Below are 21,582 nucleotides of genomic sequence, written 5' to 3' on the forward strand. Positions count from 1 at the left end.
TCTTCTTCCATAACTTCTTCAATTTTCTGCTTCACGAATTTAGTGATATTTTATATACTTAACACAAAATATGATCATTTTCCCTATGTTAATCATGATTAATCTAACTATCTATAATATAGTTATAGAATTAATATCACTCATACGTGTCTGTCTAGACACGTAGAATGGATTTTGCTTCACGAATATAGACGTGCATATGGCCAAAAGAATTAAACCTATACAAGTAAAAGAACAAACGAAATTCTCGATTAATTCTGGAACGAAATCGCAAAAGCAACAAAACGAACGGATAGAGGAGACATACGATGTAGAAAATTATTTAAATCCCCTTCGCCACTTTCAATTAGTTTTCATCGCGACACGTCACGATTATCGATCTCCCCGTTTTAAAAGGCATGGTTTTATTATTCAGACAGCGTCTCACAGACAAATTAACGAGTTTGAATGGCCGTGGCCGCTAGAATATTTTCGTACGACATGTCGACTAACATCATTAACATGAAATATGCATACACTTATTATCCATAATGTTAGAACGTTCAAAGCACAAATTCATCGCGATGAATTATCTTGTCTCTTGCAGATTCCAGTCGTCGATGTCGTTGGTGAAACAGTTCCGCTTGATCAATGGTCAACCTTTTATCGCGAAAAAATCAATCGTTTAGTTACTCAGTAATTAGTTGGTTGAATGCGACCCACTTTGTGACTGACCGCAAAAGTTGTACTGACCACTCTGAGTTGATTCTTTCGTAACACTTATAATCGCATAGACGCGTGTCACTCAACGATAAGCCTAAGCAACGCAACAGAAAAGCGAGCTTTACGATTCCTGACAGCATTAATCGTACCTCCTCGACCTGTTCTTTAATTGTAAAATATGATATCTTCGAACTGACAGATCGATAGTAATCCCGTTTTCTTTTTACTCTATTTTACTCTATTTTAATTGCACGCATCGATAATTCTTATCCGCTAAGGCTATCGTAATTACAAAATGTTTTTAGAGAAGACTTGATCATAAGAAGGATAGGCTGGATTATTGGTTTATGAAGATTTGTAATCGTTCGAGGGAAAAGGAGAGTAGATCTACGAGATGAGATAATCAGTCTTATTTATATTGTTTCATGGTGATTTTGAAGGTTAATTTCAGTAACGATAAATCTTTCCTTATTCAAACTCAACTATTACACGAATACGAACAGTCATAACTTTTTCTTTTTTTGCAATCTCTGTACTGTAAAGTTTCTAATTTACGCTACTCATTTTTAAAGGGTAAATTCTGAAAGTTTTTAATGACTTTAAAGGACTGATTCCATAATATATTTTCACAAAAAGCGCTTTCAAACAACGGTGCAGGATAATATCACAACTCCAAAAAAAAGGTATTAGAGTGTGAAAAGCTTTAACACAGCTCTTTCGTTTGCATTATATTGTATACAGATTTCTCATTGCCAAACTTTTTAGTCTGTCGCAAATGAATAAAGAAAAGGTTGGAGAGAAATAGATCGGTATTGTTTTCAGTATTAAACTTTAGTACAAATATTTGAAAATGACAAACCCATAGTTTTATTAACAGGAAGACCTGGAAAACTTTAATTTTCTTTGTCTGAAATTCATTCCATAACAGAATTTTCTTCTTCGTATCAAATTCTTTATAAGTTATTAATTTTTCGATATATGCTTTAACATAAATAACATATTCAATAATGTATTCTCGAGAAGTAACAGTTATATTGATTTTTATGCGAACTAAAATTTCGAATCGCGATATGTTCGAGTACCAGAATATTTGGATCATAAAGCTTCCAATAATAATGGAAGTTTTTTCATCGAGAAACGGAGCGAATTGGAATTCCCGTAGCGAAGATAAAATATTTTTATACAAACGATATAAAATTCTATATAGAAAATATCTTTATATTCGTGCTACTACAATATTAGTGTAATACCAAATATATGTTTATAAAAATATGGTATCATTATCATTTGTGGTATTTTAAAAGACCAAATAATAATATTTTACTTGACTATTTTGTTAATAGGAAATTTTCTAAATAAATAGTAATTAATGTAGTTTTAAATGTACTATTTTTATGGGTATAATACGAATCGTATATATAAGAAATAGCGACACGAGTCACGCGAATTCTATCTAAATGCAATTTGTTTTTTTTGTTTAATTTAGTAATGAGAATAAAAGAAGTTCTAATCGCGCAAAGATAACAGCGTGGCGGATATAACTTCATTTATAGCCGCAAGAAATTTGTCTTTATTTTTATTCTTTTCGTCTTTTCTAACGGTAATATTAATATAAGAAATATTTCAATATGCAAAATTATTAAAATCAACGCACGGAATGTTATACATGCATATATATATGCTTCGGGTAAAGATTGTGTTTTCCATGATTATGGGCAGATTATCCAATTTGAAGGGTAGCACAGGCTCGTTTCGACGCATGGATATAAATAGGCAAGGGGAAAAATTCATTTATCATTTTTGCGAGTCGTCGACGGAAAGAAGAGGCATTAGACTGCGAGAGAACGACGAGGACGAAGAAAAGGGAAACGGGAGGCGCGGAAAGACATTGGAGGAACGAGCAACGGGTAGAAGCCGAGAGAAATAGAGTGAAGACTTCTCATTTTGTACGTGGCTGAGTGGCAGACGGAAGGAAGGAGCAGAAAAAAGACACGGAAGAAAAGGAGATGGAAAGGAGAGAAGACAGACAGAGAAATATATACAGTCGAGCAGAGACTTTTCACTTTTGATTTATCGCGCCAACTTCTATTTCTCCCGGGAGATATTAAAACCCGTTGTCCCGGCAATTTAACTTTGCCCACCTGATTGATGATTGAACCAGCCAACGCGTCCTCTTCTTTTGTTGCACCGAATTGCTCATTAGATGCAATTAATAAATCGCCTTCTTTCAAACAAATAAAACTACCTATTAGAGATTATTTGATACTTTTCTTTTTACATCCCTGCGCAATTTGCGCAGTTGTCAATTGTTTGTTTCGCTTTGTTCTATTCGATTATGAAATATGTTATCACGATGTCGATGTGAATTCTGTTACGATCTAGCTTTTAATTTGATAATCTGCAAACATAGAAAGCATCGATATCGAAAAATCCTTTCAAACATTTTTAGGAAATTAGTATTTGGTCAAATTTCACGGGGATAAAAGTAAGATAAAGTGAAGAATAAGATTCGAGAAAGTTGAGGAAAGAAGGAAAAATGAAGAGGACAATTCGTGAAGTTTACACGTCACACGCGACTATTTCGAAGTTCTGGCGAGGTAAGGTAAGCGAACTCGTTAAAATCTTAAGGCGCCTTAATTAGTCTAATAGCACCATCCTTTCTTGTCGGTCCATCAGCAACTTTCCAACCATCGTTCCATTCAATTTCTTCTTCGTGTTGCTCGCAACGAATCTCGAATCTGTTCAAATATTGGCCAGTGTACTAATTCCAATTAGTGTATTTTGTCTGTAACAGAACCCCTCCGGATCTTCCTTGTCTCACGTTATTTTTGTGGAAAGAGAAAGGAAAGGTGACCAGAATGTTTTCATGGACACGGAAAGTAACGGCGCGTGTGGTAGAGTCGAATGTTACTTTATGTGTGCTAAGTGAATATAAATTGTGAATTAAATCGCGCCATAATCAGCTGAACGTCGAGAAATGTATGACGTGCTTGAGAAAGATGAAGAAAAAAGGACCTAAGGCTGAAAGATATGGACCTCTTTCTCTTTGCTTTTTGCATTTCTTTCTTTTTGAGGCAAGTAAATTTTTTCGTTTTGCAAGTAAATAAAGGTAATAAGAAAAAGTAGTTAACTATTATAGAAATTAAAAAGTGTACACTATTCACAGAAACATAAACGAGATATCTAAAGACATATTTTCAACATTCGACTCTACAATCAAGTATCGTCTTACATCTTTATTAGATTGAATTCACGTGAATTATTGTTAAAAATAAGAACTTAACGCGATCGAAAAAATGGCTATTCAATTGATAAAAAGGTAACCAGTTAAAGGACTTCCTAATATTTCAATAAGTACAATAAATATCCGGTCCAGGACGGGGAACTGTATCATCCTGGCAACTGGCGGTCGGGCCCTCTAATAAAAAGCCATACATTTATCACTTTTATCCGCGCTTTATCATACGTACCGCCATGAACTCATAAAACTGCATTATCCTTGTACGTGTGCAGGAACTCGGTTTTTATCGGCCAGGCCGATGAAATTCACCCCATTCTCTTTGTTCCCCTTATCACTAGTCTGTCCCTTTTTCCACTCTGCGTTGTTTACCATTACTTGCCTCATATCGATACACAACTTTCCTCGTTCATATGAATCAAATTATGCGGAGGTTTCATAAAACAACAGTTCAAATTATGGGGAAATTTTAGCTGTCTGGTAAGTTCGGTTGTCTTTTTTTTCTAAAGGAAAGCAATAAACTTTTCTATCTAAGACTTCATTCGTCATCATCTCCACATTTTATTTCAACGATTGAGTAATATCGATCAAAGTATTCTCGATGAAGAATGATTAAACGTGTAGATTGTAGTCAAGCATTACATATAACAATTTTTATGTTTTTTGATCGTAGAAGAAGTCAAATGATCGAATATCGAGCGAATAGCTCATTTCCATTCTTCCCAAAGGTACCGTATAATAAGTGATTCTCTGAAAAATTTACCTAGTTTCCTACCTACAAACCATACAAGTTTCTATCATCAAGGAAAGTTTCCATAATTGACTTTGTTCATATTTACAGTATGTAGATAATTTTCCTATTGCGTTCATTGGCGATTTTCTAATGATTTAATAATTAGATCTGACAGTGTTAGCTCTCGTTTCGTGCAATTTATTATGCTTTCAGTGTGAAATTAGAGGAAAATTCCGAAACTCGAAATATCTCATAACGCAATACTAATATTTGATCTACTATAACTTGATGAAATATCTTGTGGGTCAGCAATATGCTAATATTCTCATAGGAAATTTCTTATTTAAAAGTGTTTACTTAAATCTATTCCTTGTGTATTATGGTATTTCAACATATTCATGAATATAATATACAATTTATATATGAAATTTAATTAGTACAGAATTACTCTCTAATGAGCTGTTACATTAAAAGCGATTCGGGAATAGATTTTATGTTGAATTTCATCCATATCGGTATTTTATCCAGATGTGCTATTTGCGTAGCTAAATGATACATCAATCTGAATAAATGTATCAATCGGAAAATGTTGACGATGCCCCGTTGAAACCAATTCTAAATTATACGTTTCGGAGACCAATTCTCGACCATTTAATGCAATGGCGAGAAACAATTCAGTTTAAAGTGGTCTATTTATAGAAACGTTAGTCGAAAAATTATCAATTGCATTCGTTTCGTTGTAATCCCAATATGTACATCATCAGTCATCTATTGCTTTAGACATTTTTAATCTAAATGAACTCTATTACACCCTAGATATATTTTATTACTATCGTGCATAATACATATAACGATATATAGTAGAGAAATTGGAAATTAGAAGATTTGCAGGAAAGGTGGCCATAAGCTCTATTTAATAAGCGTAGTTAAGTTGTAAGTGAATTTAGATTTCGAAACGAAAATTGAGCACGGTGATACGTAATCACTTTAGTGGTTTGGAAAGTTTGTCATCTGCCAACTGATTGTTTTACTTTCCATCAATTTAATTTTCATGTTGATTCTATCTATTACCACCCAAAGTTATAACTCCGTTTCAAAATGTTCAATTGACCCTAACATACAGATGAATTTTGCACTAATTTTGACTGTAATGTTTAACGAGTGTTTTACACTGGCTACTGGAGTACCGATGTTAAGCAATGGAATTTGATAATGTAAAATAACTGAAAAAAATTGCAACGTTGACGCTTAATTGATTGGACGGTTATTCATTTTCTCTCACTTTGTCTACACTTGTGATCTATTCATCTATTCATCCACGTCTATTCGTTTCTATTATGAAATATCATTATTTATCCAATAACAGATATCCTCGAATCAGTTTCCACAAACTCGACCCTTTCAATCATCAGTCTGAACTATTAAACTTTGTATGGGTCTATCTCAAATTTTGCCTTCGATCAATCATCAGTAACGTTTCCACAAAATCATCAACGAACCTTCATTCTGATGAAGGTACCTACAAACTATTGGACCAGCTGATTTTCTTCCTCATCCCAATTGGGAAACATAATTCCCAGTTCCGATGATGCCGCAATAGCGGCAGGCCACGATCGTTAACCCGAGCGTGCACAGGGTGAACGAGATCGCCAGGAAATAATTTGGCCGAACGTCGTCGTCATCGAATCAGCGGCCGTGATAGGACAACCAGGAAATTGCCAGCTTCGTTACTCGCGAAATATGTAATCGAATATCTCGGAACAATGGTGGATTGTCGCTGCCTTATGGAGATGCCTTCTGTTCACGTCTGTAATTACTCGTAACGGAATTCCCTGTTGACGTATCGACGGAAGATAGCTATTTCATTCAATTAAATGACAGCGAATACGCTATGAAAAGCAATTATATCGGCTAGCTATACCAGTGAATTCGTACATCAGCGATCTAGTTACTAGTATTGTTATAAGTATTTATAAGTTCTCGATGTAATTAAAATTAATAAATAAATTAATTGATGTGAAACGGAAATTACTTTTATTTCAAAGACATATTATATCTATATTATATCTTTGCGTCGCGTCGTATTTATCATGGCTACTCGAATATCTCTTGATCGCGATACGACATCCCTCTTTGATAATTACCGACCCGCGTCCCTATTCACGCTCCTCGCGCCGCATCGATCTATTAACTTGTCACTGGTGTCTACTGAAAGGTGACAGGAAGCTGCTGCTGCATCCTGCGTGAACTAATTATTAGCAGTCGTTACGAAGATAGTGTGTACGCCGAAGATGTCGAGAATGGATAACAGGATTTGTGGTACGAATTAGATCGCCACGAAATTTGCGTTACGGCTTTGCTAACGGAGGTTAGACGGAACATCTACTGAAATTGCGACGTTTGCTAAATGGGAATGGTTTTTAACACGTTGATCGATGAAAAGACATACAAAAAGAACAAATAAGATCAAGAGATCACGTTAGGAGGCTTAATTGCAATTTACATCCTACGATCATCCCAGATGGCCGCAAATTTTATCTGCGCAAATTCCTATCACCATCAGACGATTAAGTGCGCATTCACATCGAATAACATCGGTCGAAGGGCCAAGAGCATAGATGGATGCTTAAGAGAGGCCAAAATAGTCCTGAATAGGGAGAAGGAGACGCACTCGAGAAGGTGGGAAATTAGTATGCGGCGGCTGTCGCACACCCCTCGACGATGGCGACGACGCGATGTCAACGGCTTTCTACACCTTTCGCTCGACCCTGGACCAGCCAGACTAGACCGTTAATTTTCCATCCCGTGACTCCAATCAATCTTACGGCCGTCACCGGCTCTCCCGTATGACGATGCCCTCGTCGCCTCACCTCCGGGTTTGATACGTCATCGCCTTCCACCACCCCGTTTCCCCTCATTTCCTCTGTGATTTCTGACACCGTCACAGAGAATTCGCTAAATATCCGAAGATATGTCGTTTGTCCGTAGTGACACGTCCACGGAAACGGATTTCGAATGACCGTCCATTCCAACACCTTCATGCTTGTCGTTTATTGCCGGACTTTGAACGTTTGTTACGACTCATCGGCAGTATCGGGAACACGGAAGAAAGATAAAGCGGCGAACCGGCCAAATCTGGCGTGAAAGTTTGAAATCTGGCATACTAGTTTTGTCAGTCGTTGACAATAAATGTTGAAAAATGATTCAACCACATGCATAATGGATAACATTTAAAGAATCATTCAAAATATGTTTATTTGCTTTTCTTCTCTTATCAAGTAATCATTAGTAATCAAGTAATCAATCATGAACAGGCTTTCCACTATTTTGTTACTTTTGAATTTCTGCTTGAAATTTCATAAGTTACTGGTTTCTCGTTTCCATCTACGTCGCCGAGCAACAATTAGAAATACATTCACGTGGCTAGAAATAGTTTGTCAATTATTGTGTCGCGCCGTTAATTCTTCAGTTTAATCTACGATCGATTCGATGGCTCGCCCAGTTCGATGACCTAACAGTACATGGCTTTTCCGTGTCTCACATTTACCTCGATAAGTCACCTACGACCTACGATCTGGATTTTCATCATGCGTTCACCGCTTTCGTTACAACGGGAACACGGCCGTAGATGAAGCGCAAAACGCATTCTGTCACGTTGTTTGCATGCGTTCGCCGAAATCCAATTATTGATATGAAAGGTTCGTGCGTCGTACGAGAAATTGCTCCAACTTTTTCGCCATTTTCTGGTACAATGCGTCATCGACAATCGATAGTAATGAGTTTTAAGTACTGTTTTTTGTTTTCAGATGTCTCTCCACGCGATTCTATTTCCGTTTCATTCAATTAACAATCAACGGTGAGCGTTTAAAGAACGCATAGAAATGTTTATACTATCCTTTGTATGTTTATGACGACACGGTTTGCTTTCCATTTCAAATGGATTTCATTGAACGCGGTACAGTTACAGAACTTTCGGGTTTAATTACCAATTCTACCATCTGACGCGTCTCATTCGTCGACGAAACAATATTTATCCGCAACATTTACTTCCGTTTTGCAGCGACCGATCTTGCGATATATGTTATAAAAATTGCAATTGTATTGGATTTTTCCGTTCAAGTTGCATTTACGAATTGCACAATAGGCATGATGTAATGTTGCGTTTATTTTTCATTTCTAAATAATAATAAATAATATATAAATCCTTCTAATAATAATAATAATAAATATAATCTAAATAATAATATAATAATAATAAAGTGCATATATAAAGTTTGCTCAAAACCAGGCATTTGCGTAACAAGTGTGTTTTGTATAACTAAATGTTTATTTTATTAAATCATGGAAATTCCGAAAATTAATTTAGTTAATGGTAATCCGCATAATTAGGTGCTTAGAAATTTCTTCCCATTGCAATAGTGTAGTACCATATTTTGTCACTGAAAGTAGTAGTCTGTAAAAATAATCTGGGAAATATTTCTTGCACTTATTCCTTTCAAACGCTGATCGGTCTGACCAAAATCTGACTACTTCCACTTCTTGTCATCAGCAGATCAACAGTACCATCTATCTTCTTACAAAAGTTCAATATTTCTCGCATTGGCATAGTGGCATACTGTCATTTTTACGGCACAAACAGATCTTTCGCCGCTTTTAAATGGCTCATCGTTGTTTTTCATGTAATAGGTTCGTCACAAATAAATAAATAATGAGTATTAACTTTATGTATTCTGTTCGTTGGTTGTCTTTTCGATAGTCTTTTTCTCTTTAATAAATGACGAATTAATAACATGGGTAAAACCGGCTATTATGAAATTGTTCCGAATAACCTTCCACCTTCCAGGTAATTGCTATCCAATTTCGCAAATATGCGAGGAGCGAAGGAAGGTGGAAAGAGTCTCTTCAACTTTGCCAAGTTCGCCTTGAATATCGCGGGACACGCGAAGATAATTCACGGAAAAGTCGGAAAAGAGATAACTTCGTCTCGGCGATGTCGAGAACGTACGCTATGGGTTCGTCTAATTTATCGAGTATAAGGATGGAAAACGAACGACGGAGGTTTCCTCGAGTTATTAGTCCTGCTTAACCAAAGTGATTGACACGGCAAAAATTGCCTGGTACAAATTTTTAGCTGACAATTTAGATTAGGTAGGATTTCTGACGTATACAACAAATTTGTATAAATATGTCCGGGTAGAATACGAGCTGAAATCACTCGAAGCTTCGCAGCGAATATTTGCGGCAATGAACAGAAAAGTAACAAAGTGTCTGGAGAGAAATGGAAAGGGGAGATGCAAGACAGAAGAATGAAATTAATTCATTTGAGCGTATATAGAGTTTTCAAACCAGGTCAGGATTTTAATGAGAGAGTAAGGAAACCTGTGATTCGATCGATAATGGTTGCAAACTTTATATTAAACATTTCTTGTATTTTGTTCGCAACATTAAACTGTAATTATCATATTCATATCGTGTATCCGTACATAACGTACGAATATATCATATTCACAATTATCATTCGATGGATCTCTGCGTTATAAGATTTTTTATTTAATCGAAATTGTTTCCGGCGGCGAAGCCTGCTGGAAAATTCATGCTGGCTGTATGGGAAACGTAACAGGTTAATTACTAAATTAGACGTCAAGGTTTCAGATTCAAACGTCCGTAGCAGCAAGTTGTAATTTATGCTGAAATAATTACTCGTTATGGTTACTTAACACCATGTACGCACTCCGAGCTCACAGCGAATGTCAAGAAAGCTGTAGACCTACAAGAAACTTTGCTTGAAAGAAATCTGTTATATTATATCGGACAATTTTTTAGCGAGAGATATAAAAACAGAAAGAAAAATGTAATGTCTCTTTAAAAAATGAATATTTTCCTTAGGGAATAATATTCGAATTATGTAAAATCAAAGTATATTTTGTATTACTCTTTAACTCTTGTACAGTTTGTTAAGAAATTTTACGTTAAAATAAAACAGTCGTCAACTAATTTCACTCGATCACTAAACCGTTCCAATACCACAAAATTACCAAAATTATCGTAGCGAATACTTGCGTGAAGACAAAAGGCAGACGTTTGCGATTTACGAAATTACAAAACAGCCGTTAAGAGCTATTACAGAGACAACCGGGGAATCGATACTCATGGTCGGCGTGCAACGAAACGTGCACAAACAGCAGCGTAATTTTAGGAATTGCTAGGAAGGGTGATCGAGATGAGCAAAGACGACTAAATTTCTTTGTCTCACCATGTGAAAAGGAGAAAGGTTGTAAGTTAACGTACGAAGAAGAACAAGATGAGTCGAGCGATCGTTTGAACTCATTCGAAACAACAATTACGAAAACTACCATGGCACAATATCCGCCGCTGTCTAGACATGTCGTTGTGGTTCAGTTGTCGTCTTCTCGTAGAATTTTGCCATACGTCGATGTACCGATAAGTCGCCAATGATTGCATAGCACGATAATATTTTTAGTATTATATACAGATTAATAAAGCGCAACTATTATAAGACAATTATTGTGGGATAGTGTGACGTCAGGGAAGGACGTGGCGTGAGGGGTAATTGTTTATTAGCGTTGTCAAGATATGTTAATGTTGTCAAGGAGTGTTATGAGCGTTACCAAGGTATGTTAAGGGAAAAATTAGTATGGAAAATGCTGTCAGAGTTGAATTTATCGTGGTTGTGTGAAGTTCGTTGTGTTGTTGTGTCGTAGAATTAGTGAGAAACGAATACGCAAAATGCAGTATTATATTCGATTTCACAGTATTTATCATACTGTTTTCTATAAACTTATAATATAACATTCCTACATTATTATGCTGCAATTGGAATTTTGATGCTAGGCATTTTAAAGAATAGATATGCACCTTTTATAGAGCTGCATCTCGACAACTTTGTCGGTGAATAAGTTTGACGAGTATGCAATGTGACTCACAAACAGAAAAAGACAGAAAGGGGGAACACGCTAGGGAATAGAACAATGAGAGACTAATTTGGAAAAATGAATTCCTGCATGGATTGAAGTTGGAGAAAACGAGATCTTTGACGGTAGTAAATGACAGAACCACGAACGCACAGTTCGTAGAAATGTTATTCCGATTTCGAGCAAGTTTGCGCAATGAATTTGGATTCATAATTTTTGTGACGTTATAGGAGACTCGACATGTTGAGGAAACAGCGGCTGGTTGTTAAACTTCGGATACGCCTCGGGTTGAATCATGGCTCGCGTACCTCTTTCGTTCCAGCTTTCTCCGCGCGCATGTTAAAGAGGAAGCGTTGCTTGTTTTGACATCTCCTTTTATCATTTACGATGTCACAGGGAAGTTATTGCTTTGCTGGAAATTTTGATTTTGTTCAGCTAAATTCCTTCGCGTAATCGAACTATTGTACTATTATTAGTACAATTTTATAAATTATAAGTTACAAGTTATCAGAATGATTAAGCTGTGCCGTATAACGGGAAGAATAAAATAAAGAAACTTACACAAATACATTTGATGATACACGATTCGAAGTACAGAATAAATTTAAAATAATCCTTTTTCATATAGTAAAAAAGAGGTCCTTAATTCGCTGCAATTGTTGCTCAAAAGCGCAATTTTATTATCGGGTTTGTTCTGACTCTGTTATCCTCAAATCGCCTTCATTTCGATACTATCCTTTTCAACCGTGACTTCATATTTCATCAAATACGGAGAACCGCAAACAACGAAACAGGTTTACGCTTCAAATTTTATTGAGAAACCGTTTGCTTTTGTCCTCGAGTTTTTTAATGTAACGTTTACATAATAAATGAATCTCAACATGAGAAAAATTCCTACTTTGTTGTTTTCATACTTATGAATGTGAATGATGTTCAATGTTTAATGGCATTTAGAATTCATTCTTTTTTCATTCTTTCATCTTAACTTTAAATGCTATTGATACAAATCTATAAGCGAATAATTGAAAGACTATTGTATGATAATTACATATATATATATAATTAAGGTATATTAATTTTTTTCTTTTCGCGTATAACAAGAGACGAGCAATTGAATCCAGGGAACGAAAAAGACTCGTAGATCTTTGGATCCAAGGATTTTAAAGACAATGAAACGGGAAAGGGGAACGAGGTGAGAAAATTAATTACATTCTAGAAAGTTGCGTAATTGCATCGATCGCCCCTGCAGAAACTTGTTTCGCTCAATCTTCACGCGTCGACTTTTTAGCACTTTTCCTATTCTATTCTTTGTTTCAATACTTCGTGATATCAAAATGTATGGCCATTTTTCGATAATTAAAAAAATAATAAAATTTCGTGTCTGCATGTTACTCTTTGTATTAATAGTAGGTTTGCCTCATACATCATAAATATAACTCATAATAATTGTCCAAAATCTTAAATAAGAATATAAAGATCTGTACAGCTTGCCAATATAATCTTTCTCCGAAATATCTGAGTTGAAGTCGCAATAATACGACGAATGTGAAAACTCGATAATGAAAGGAAAGAACTGCGAGGTCAAGATAGATGGGTTAAAGGAAAAAAAGGTTCGGAAAGGTAGTGGCTGGACCAATTGGCACTGAGCTGCTCGAAAAATGGAAATATGTCTGTACGTTCGGTAATATGATTAAAGAGGGTGCAGAAGCAGTCCCGTTAAGAGGAAGATTCTCGCGGGGAGAGAGGAGAAAATATTTCCATAAGATCCTTTGCGACGACGCTTTCGAAGAAACGACAATTGAGCTTTCGATCCACTAGATCCGTCGAAATTTGATCCGTTTTTATTTACTCATCCCAGATCGTAAGATGACTTAGGTTTCGTTTTTAATAAAAATGGAATCGAAATTATAATTTTTCGTAAATTTAACTGACAATCGTATCGCATAGCTTTATCGATAGAAATATTTATCAGTGCACCTATTTTTCTTTGTGTGAAATTTAATATACCTGAAAGAATAAATCTGACCATATGTCGAATACAAATAATAACCTTACACTTTATTATTTATAACCTTCGAGAAGATAAAGATTTTTATAGGAAACGGGAAAGGAATCGAAGTTGGTGTCTGAATGAAATATCAAAGAATTCGATAAAATCTTTATCTCCATTCATTAAAACTCATTATTGCTATATCCACTCTAATTAAAACTCGCTTTCCTCACCCTTCGGAAACTTTTTTCTTATCGTCCTTTATCTCCACATTTCCTCGAATCAAAATTCAGTTTAAGTGATTTCTTTAATTTCTTTGTGCGATAACTGGTTCTCAGTATGTCTTCAGATAATTCTTCAGATAATAACCGCTGATCGAAATTTTTTTTATATTCGTCATAACCTTACAAAAACAATTTCATTTGTAAAATCTCTTCTTGATTTACATAAAATTCTTCAGCTTATCGTACATACGCACGAACACTAATGTACTAATGTAAATTATATGTAACTATAAGATTTTGCCTTAAAGACAAATAAGCTCTCGTGACTACAAAAGTAGGAGCAGGTCTCATTTACAATTAAACAAAACACAAGAACGTCGCACGATGAGGAAGGAAGCAATGAACGGTGCGTGCGCACGTGGCGTACAAAAATCTTCTCTCCCTCTCGGCCAAGGCATCGAGCAGCTCATTAAAGCCAGAAGAGCTGGAGCTATCCGGTCTAATTAAAAGCCACTCAAACACGGGAGCTGATCAACCGCGACGTTTATTGGTGCGAGCGCTCAATCACGAAGGGGGTCGTCGGACGTCGACAACGACGACGGGTGAGATCGAGTCGTCTCTGGCACGCAACCACGTCTCTTTCTCGATGTCCCAGGAGACTTCTTCGACCTCATTCTATTCCCTCTGGTGTCTTTCCTACCATTAACAATCGGAGACAATGCTAGCTGGTGCGAATGAAGGGCAAGGTACACCAACGATTACCAGGATTAAAGATAGAAAGAGACGAAAAGGAAGAGGAAGTAGAACAAACAAAAAAGCAGCGTGAGAAGGTGAGATCGAAGGAGAACGATAATAAAGAGAAGTATGAAAGATAGAAGAAGAAAGAGGAACAAAGAAAGAAGAGAGAGAAGAAAACATAAGAACGGAAAAGCGTAGAGTCGCTTGTATAATTCATGGGTCCACTTTGAGTGGTTGCTGGTCCATGGGTCCAACCACGTTTCAGACAGTGCCCCCTGGCCCCGCTGGTTTCCAACTGTTCGACCTGTAACCCCGCAGCATCTCAATGCTGACCGACCGGCAGATTAGCCCCAGGAAATTGCCAAACTTCTCGTCTCTCCGGTAGGAAAGTCGATTCTAAAAGTCGTTCCTCAAGCGGCCAGTAACCCCCGCAGACTTTCAGTTCGAATTCCTCAGGGCAGCTTACGATAGGACACCGGAAACTGTTTCTTAAATTAATGCGTCCCGAAACGATCTTCCTTCTTCCGTTTTCCTTTTTCATCCTGCTTTGGCTATTGTTTTATCCCGTACCCTTTTCTTTCCTTTTATCTGTATTGTTTTGTGTTGATTTCTTTATTAAATGATTTTTCATCATGTGAAGCGGTAGAGATTATTTACGATTTATCGCATAATTTTGATATTGCGTTGTTTCGTTGGTTTCTTGTTGGTTTTTGTTCTCGCGTCGCTTTTCTCTTCGACGTTCGAATTCGAGACGATGCGATAGTCTAGTGGATTTACGGACCACGTACGTTTCGGTGCTGCTTTATCGGCTGTACCGATGCACAGGCTTCGATGGTTGTAAATCGAAATCGCTTTCTGGAACGGCTGCTCCGGCAATACATCGAGTCTCTTCGGGTTTTGTTTGGATTGATCTTTATCGAGCCGATCAGACGAGTGTATTCCTTTTGTCATCTTGTTTATTCTAACCTATCAGACTTGTACTTTTATGACAGCATTTTTTTTCTTACAGTTTGACAAGGTCTAGGTTAACAAGGTCTATTAAGTCAGTCAGAGTTTCACTTCTCAAACAAATCTATACAACTTTAAATGTTTTATTTCGTTTGATTTTTAAACGAACTGTACTTGATAGAGCAAATCAGTTAACAATGATGGGTAAAATTGCTCTAACAGAAAATATGCTGTTAATTATCGAATAGCATAATAAATAACATAATCACGATCATAATAATCTACCTTTAATTAATTCATCGCTTAATAATTATGTACTTGCGGCGTTGTTTAATATTAATGAAACCAAAACTCCATCGCGAATAGTAAACTACCAATCGTGAATATTAATGAATTTATAGTATTACACAAGCAGATAAATTAGCACAATGTGGAATCGACAAAAATACGATAAATCTATCGAAGATATTAAATCAGGATCTTGTTAACGTAAATTTCATATCGTAATATTGACAAATGAAATATGAATTATATTCTTCACTTGTTAAAAATATTTATTCGTCTTTCGCAAAATTCATATCTCCACTTTCACGTTGGTATTAAACATTTCGAATACATATAATTAGGTATTTAACGAAAAAGAGAAGAAAGGACAATTAAAAAATCAATAATTACGACGTAAAGTTTTTACGGTATCCTTCCGTGGAGCACACCTTAATCCAACATTTTTACACGAAGCTGCGGCAGAAAATACATCAGCGATGTTCACGTATTTTGCGGTGGCGCAACAACGCTGCCGCGAGAACGAGATATTTAACGAATTTACTTTCCACGGTACTAACGAAGCAACGTCCGTGGGCCGCAATTAATTCAACCGCGAGGAAGCGTGGACCTATTTAAAAAAATAGTCGGTCTAATTTGCACGCTAAAGAGACAAAAATCGGCGAAAGAAAAGTACAGGTGCACCCGGTCCTTCGTCGTCTTTAATCTTCCCTTCAAAAATATATTCCCGTATACTCTACGAATATCCCATATTTCAGGATAATTAAAATTTCCAAACTGTCCATGTTCCCTGTCCTGCAATAATTCGTTGTTCCGGTGAATATGAAAAATGTTTAAAAAAAGGAAAAAAGGAAAAGGGAGATAAAGGAAGAAGGAAATGCATCCTGCGACGGGAAACCGGAAAATTAAAAATTCAATCGTGAGTTCGAGGACGGGAAATTGTTCTTCTTTTTCCATACGTTATGCACACGGCCATATTCGTCCCCGCGGGTGATTGATTGAAAAAAGAAAAGAAATCCGTAAATGAAGGATGAAAAATTCATCAAGCAGGCGCCCGAATTAAAATTTTCAAATAAAGCTTTGAGTTGTTCGAAAGGAAAGTTTACCGAAAACTCCATGATTACATTATGTTAGAAAATTGAGAAGCTAACTGGATATACCAATTTCGTTACTGGTTTTCGAGTTTCGTGGACATTTTTTTTTTTTTTTGTTTTATTTAAGCTTTTTATACGTGCAGTGTTCTACGAGCTTAAAATTTTGAAGTACAAATCTCAGATAAGATAAGAAGAAGATCAGATAAGAAGATTAAATTATTTCCGAAGACAATGTACTGTGTAATGTATCATTGCGTAATATTCCTAAAGACAAAAAGTATAGTGGAATCAATTTATTAATTTTAAGGAAAGTTAGAGAATATCTCAAAAGATTGACTGGATGTTTGGCTAAATGCAAAGGCGCGAGTTTTAAACGAAGCAATATCTTTCCCAATTAATGGGAAACTGGTCTCTATAAACGATTCCCCTCGAAAACCTTGAAACTCTTCGATCACCGAATAGGAAGGGTACGAAAGCGAGTAATTAATTTGCCGCGTAATCTCCCTTATTATTCTTAATTGATTCATTTGCGAGGAAGCCGAAGCTCTACATGGCAAAAGAGTAAAAGCGGTGACAAGGTGGATGAAAAATACTCATGCAGTGATTTTAACGAAAGAGGAACGGATTAAAAAGTATAGACGAGTTCGTCGGTGGAAAGATACAACGATGATACAGTGTCGAGTTTATGAGAAGCTCTCGTTATTACGAGCTTCTCCCTTCTCCGATCTTTAATTACGTCGCGATGTCGAATCGCAGTTCCCAAGAGGTTACGCATTCGAAAGCAGAACGCTCGACAATATTTTAGCTAAATTAAAAAGCCGTTTATGCATCCTCTGTCCCCGTCACTTTTCTTTCGGTGATCTTCTTGGTGGCGTTCCAACCCCTTTGTGTCGCGGCTGTCGGTCTCAGATTGCCGTACTCGTCGACCACCACAGAATGGAAGAACTTCGTATCTGTCTTCCGGAAGAAAGCAATAGTGACATTAAATTACGGCGTCTTCTCTCCAGTGACAATAAGAGAGAACTTTCCACGGGACCTTCGCTGATATTGCTCGAAGGGTAATCGCGCTATTACCACTCGATTGAAGAAGTTTTGCGACGCTCTCGTGTATGCAAAATCATCGCGTATATTGAGCGCTTTGTCGATTAAATCTCGACTTAGTTCTTTTTAGTTCTTTGTGACTGGTTGGTAATTTAAACATAGCATTTTTGATATGTTTATTGCATGTAATTTATATGTATATCGTGAACATGTGCTATACTATATGTATTTCCTTTTTTTACACAGATGTAACACCTACATCGTTTCCTGGAACAACTTGCAGCAACATTTTCATCTAAGAGTTATTCCTCTTACAGTTGCTTCGATTGAATTTATAACGTGCTTATGAAATGCTATCTGCCGATTTTCCAATGCTGTAATATGCCATTCTATATTATCGCCATACAATTCACATCCTAATATTTCCAAAAATATTCTTCTTATTTTTTTTATTGATATAGGACTTTTCCACGAAGGATATTTGATCAATCATAAAACGAATGCCTTATATGTCGCCAGGTCGGTAAAATTCATAAATAATGACAATGGTCAACGTATACATCTTCGATACGAATATTCGTTAATTATCTTGTCTAATGCGTCTAATCTATCACTTTTTGTTGCCTTATAAAATGAAATAATTTCTGGTTTATAACAACTTTCTAGTTCAGAAAAGCTGAGATCATTATGTAATGTGAAAAGAAGAACGACAGATTTTCTGGATTCAGGAATATGTGATACAAATGTAAGATTCTGTGCAAATACAAATTTAGATGAATATTGCTGCGTTGAATACATGCAAGTAAATTATTTCAGTAAATCTTTTCTATTTTTATGCACCGTACCAACAAGAAAAATTTTTTTTGTAACAATTCTTCTGTTAGAGTAATATCTGTGAAGAAATCGTCGTTTGCAATTGGTCGACTGCTGATTGTTTCCAGAAATCGGACAACTATCTCACAATACGTTGTCCTTGATTCTTTTCTGCAGAACTTTCGTTTCCTTTTCATCACTTTTTCCTAAACATCTAAGTTGCACAAATGTTTTCGCATTACACAATATCTATAACTCAACTACGCATGTACACTTTGAATGGACATCTTTCGTAGAAATTTACTAATTGTTTATCAATCGTGCCGACATTTCTTGCGTCAAACAAGTCACGACAATTTGCCACAAAAATGTCTGTTATGGCTCTAAGCGGTGCTAACTTGTCCGTAGCTTTTCTTTCTTTTCGAATATTCATATCATCAAAACGCATAAAGCGTACAATTTCTCTGAACCGATCTCGCGACATTGCAGCCATGTAAATTTGTCATAAAAATGACTCCATAAATGATGCGAATTTTCTCCAAATTTCCCGAATCTAACTATAGTCAATAAAACTCCAAAAAATGTATTGATTTCGGTGCGGTCTATAGGTTTCCATTTCTTATTTGATATCGTACTATAAACTTCTGCTTTCTAATTTGTATATTTGACAATTATATCAATAATTTCATCATTGATAAAAAGATGGAAGCTTCTATCGATGTAATATTTTCTCTTTTGGTAGTTAATTCGCCATTACGCGATGTAATTTGCATTTAATTTTTGTTGAGAGCAATATATTTCCACGTGTATCTAGTTATAATTCGATCTCTTACATGAATTTTCATCATTTCAATTTGTTCGTCAAAATCGTTGATTTTATAGAAAACACATCGTTTTGCATGTCTTGTAACTCAGCCTCAACATTGCTACAGCATGATGTAGTACTTTCATCGGGTGATAACTGTATATCAAAATCATCTTCATTTGTAAGACTATCGAAAGCACAACTTTGATTCCCTGGCTGTCCTGTTTCTTCAATCATCGCGAATGCTTCTTTTCATATTGAGCTCTTTAAAATATCTCTTTTTTTGTCGATAGTTCAATAGATACTAATGGACGCACACAAATTCTTTTCCTCTCTGAAGATAAAGTCTTCTCATTGCAAATTGTCGAAGAGTAAAATATCGAGAGAAAAAGAAGAAGCTCGCATGTTTCTCAGATTACAAATCCGATACGCATTATTTACAATATTTTTTTTTATTTAATTCTTTACATTCACAATTTGTCCAGTTTGGACATTTGTCAGAATTTTTTAGCTGTTTGATTATCATGTGAGTGGCTACATCCAGCGGGATACCACCTTCGTGTTTGTTAGGTTGTGTCCTTTGTGAAGTCTGCTGGGTGTTTCCTTTTCAGTTTTCTATCCATGTTGGAGGTTTCTTTTTTTTTTATTTAGTTATTTACATTCACAATTTGTCCAGTTTGGACATTTGCTAGATTTTTTTGGCTGTTTGATTATCGTGTGGGTGGCTACCCCCAGCGGGATACCATCTTCGTGTTTGTTAGGTTGTGTCCTCTGTGAAGTCTGCTGGGTGTTTCCTTTTCAGTCTTCTATCCATGTTTGAGGTGTTGATCGTTTCCGCAGCTAGTCGGTTTGGGTGTTTTCCTATTCTTTTTTGTATTTTCCTGCGTATCTGCTAATTTTCTCTTTGACCGTTGGTATTCCCATGTCCTTCCGTATGTCCTCGTTTCTAATGTACCATGGGGCGTTTACTATTGTTCTAAGAATTTTAGCTTGTACTATCTCTATTTTGTTTATATGGCTCATTGCTACTATCCCCCATAGTGGTATTCCGTACGTCCAGATTGGTTTCATGATCGTTTTGTATATTTTTAATTTATGTTCTATGTTTAATTTAGATTTTCGACTTGTTAGCCAATGCATCTGTCTCCTTGTTGTCTGTATTTTGTCTATTATTGATTTAGTATGCTGTTTCCATGTGAGTTGTGTTTCTAAGTGGAGTCCCGGTATTTGACTTACCTTGTTTGCGGTATGTGCGTGCCGTTCAGTAGGATGTTTGGTGGTATCTGTTTTCGCAGTGTGAATGTAATATGGTTACATTTATCGGGGTTTGCGTTTATTTGTTTATCTTGCAGCCACTTTTCTATTTTTGTGACATGTTCTTGTAGTAATTTGACTGCTGTTTCTGGGTTAGTGTGTCTGACTAGTACAGCTGTGTCGTCCGCGAATGTCAGTATTTTGCTATTGGTTTATTTACAATATGGGTTAAAATCTATGCGGCTTTGGTAGCCGACGATTAATGCCTATTTACAATTTTTAGGAGATAAGATTTAGATTACCTTTTTTTCATCATTATGCGAATTCCAACCACGAAATTTATATTTTCCGCATAAATAACAAACGAGAAACAGCGCCCGAGTGCGAATATGATTTTCCTAAATAATTTATCGAATCGAAATCTACAGATCAAGTTAAAAGTTTGGAAATTAGTCGCGCAAGTTTCGAGCACGCGAGAAGCCAGTACAAATTCTTACACGTCCGCAGAGGTAGCACAAAAGACGTGTTGCAATTGTCGTCTTCGTCAGTGAGGTTGTCGTTGTCTGGCAAGTTAAGGAAAGACCGTGATCAATTCGTAATTAAAGCCGCGAACGGTTCGATATCGCTGCGTAAAAGAGCCTTCGGGGAAGCTGTTTGCCCGCGTATCACGATAAAGAATTCATTAGCGGGACCCTCGGACCGAAATGAAAATCTCAGAGAAATTTCCGCTAAATTTTTAAACGCCCGATAACCGTTTCGTGTTTTTCTTCAATTAATCGAGACCGACC

General features: G+C 36.3%; 1 protein-coding gene across 8 annotated transcripts in view; it reads right to left on the minus strand.

The window, feature by feature from the left end:
• The window catches only part of LOC117161302 (lachesin), a 303,026-nt gene that overhangs the window by 26,551 nt on the left and 254,893 nt on the right, over positions 1-21,582 (minus strand). The gene's annotated exons all lie outside the window — the stretch shown is intronic.

The sequence above is a fragment of the Bombus vancouverensis genome, chromosome 6, assembly GCF_051014615.1.
Source record: "Bombus vancouverensis nearcticus chromosome 6, iyBomVanc1_principal, whole genome shotgun sequence".
Classification (NCBI taxonomy): domain Eukaryota; kingdom Metazoa; phylum Arthropoda; class Insecta; order Hymenoptera; family Apidae; genus Bombus; species Bombus vancouverensis.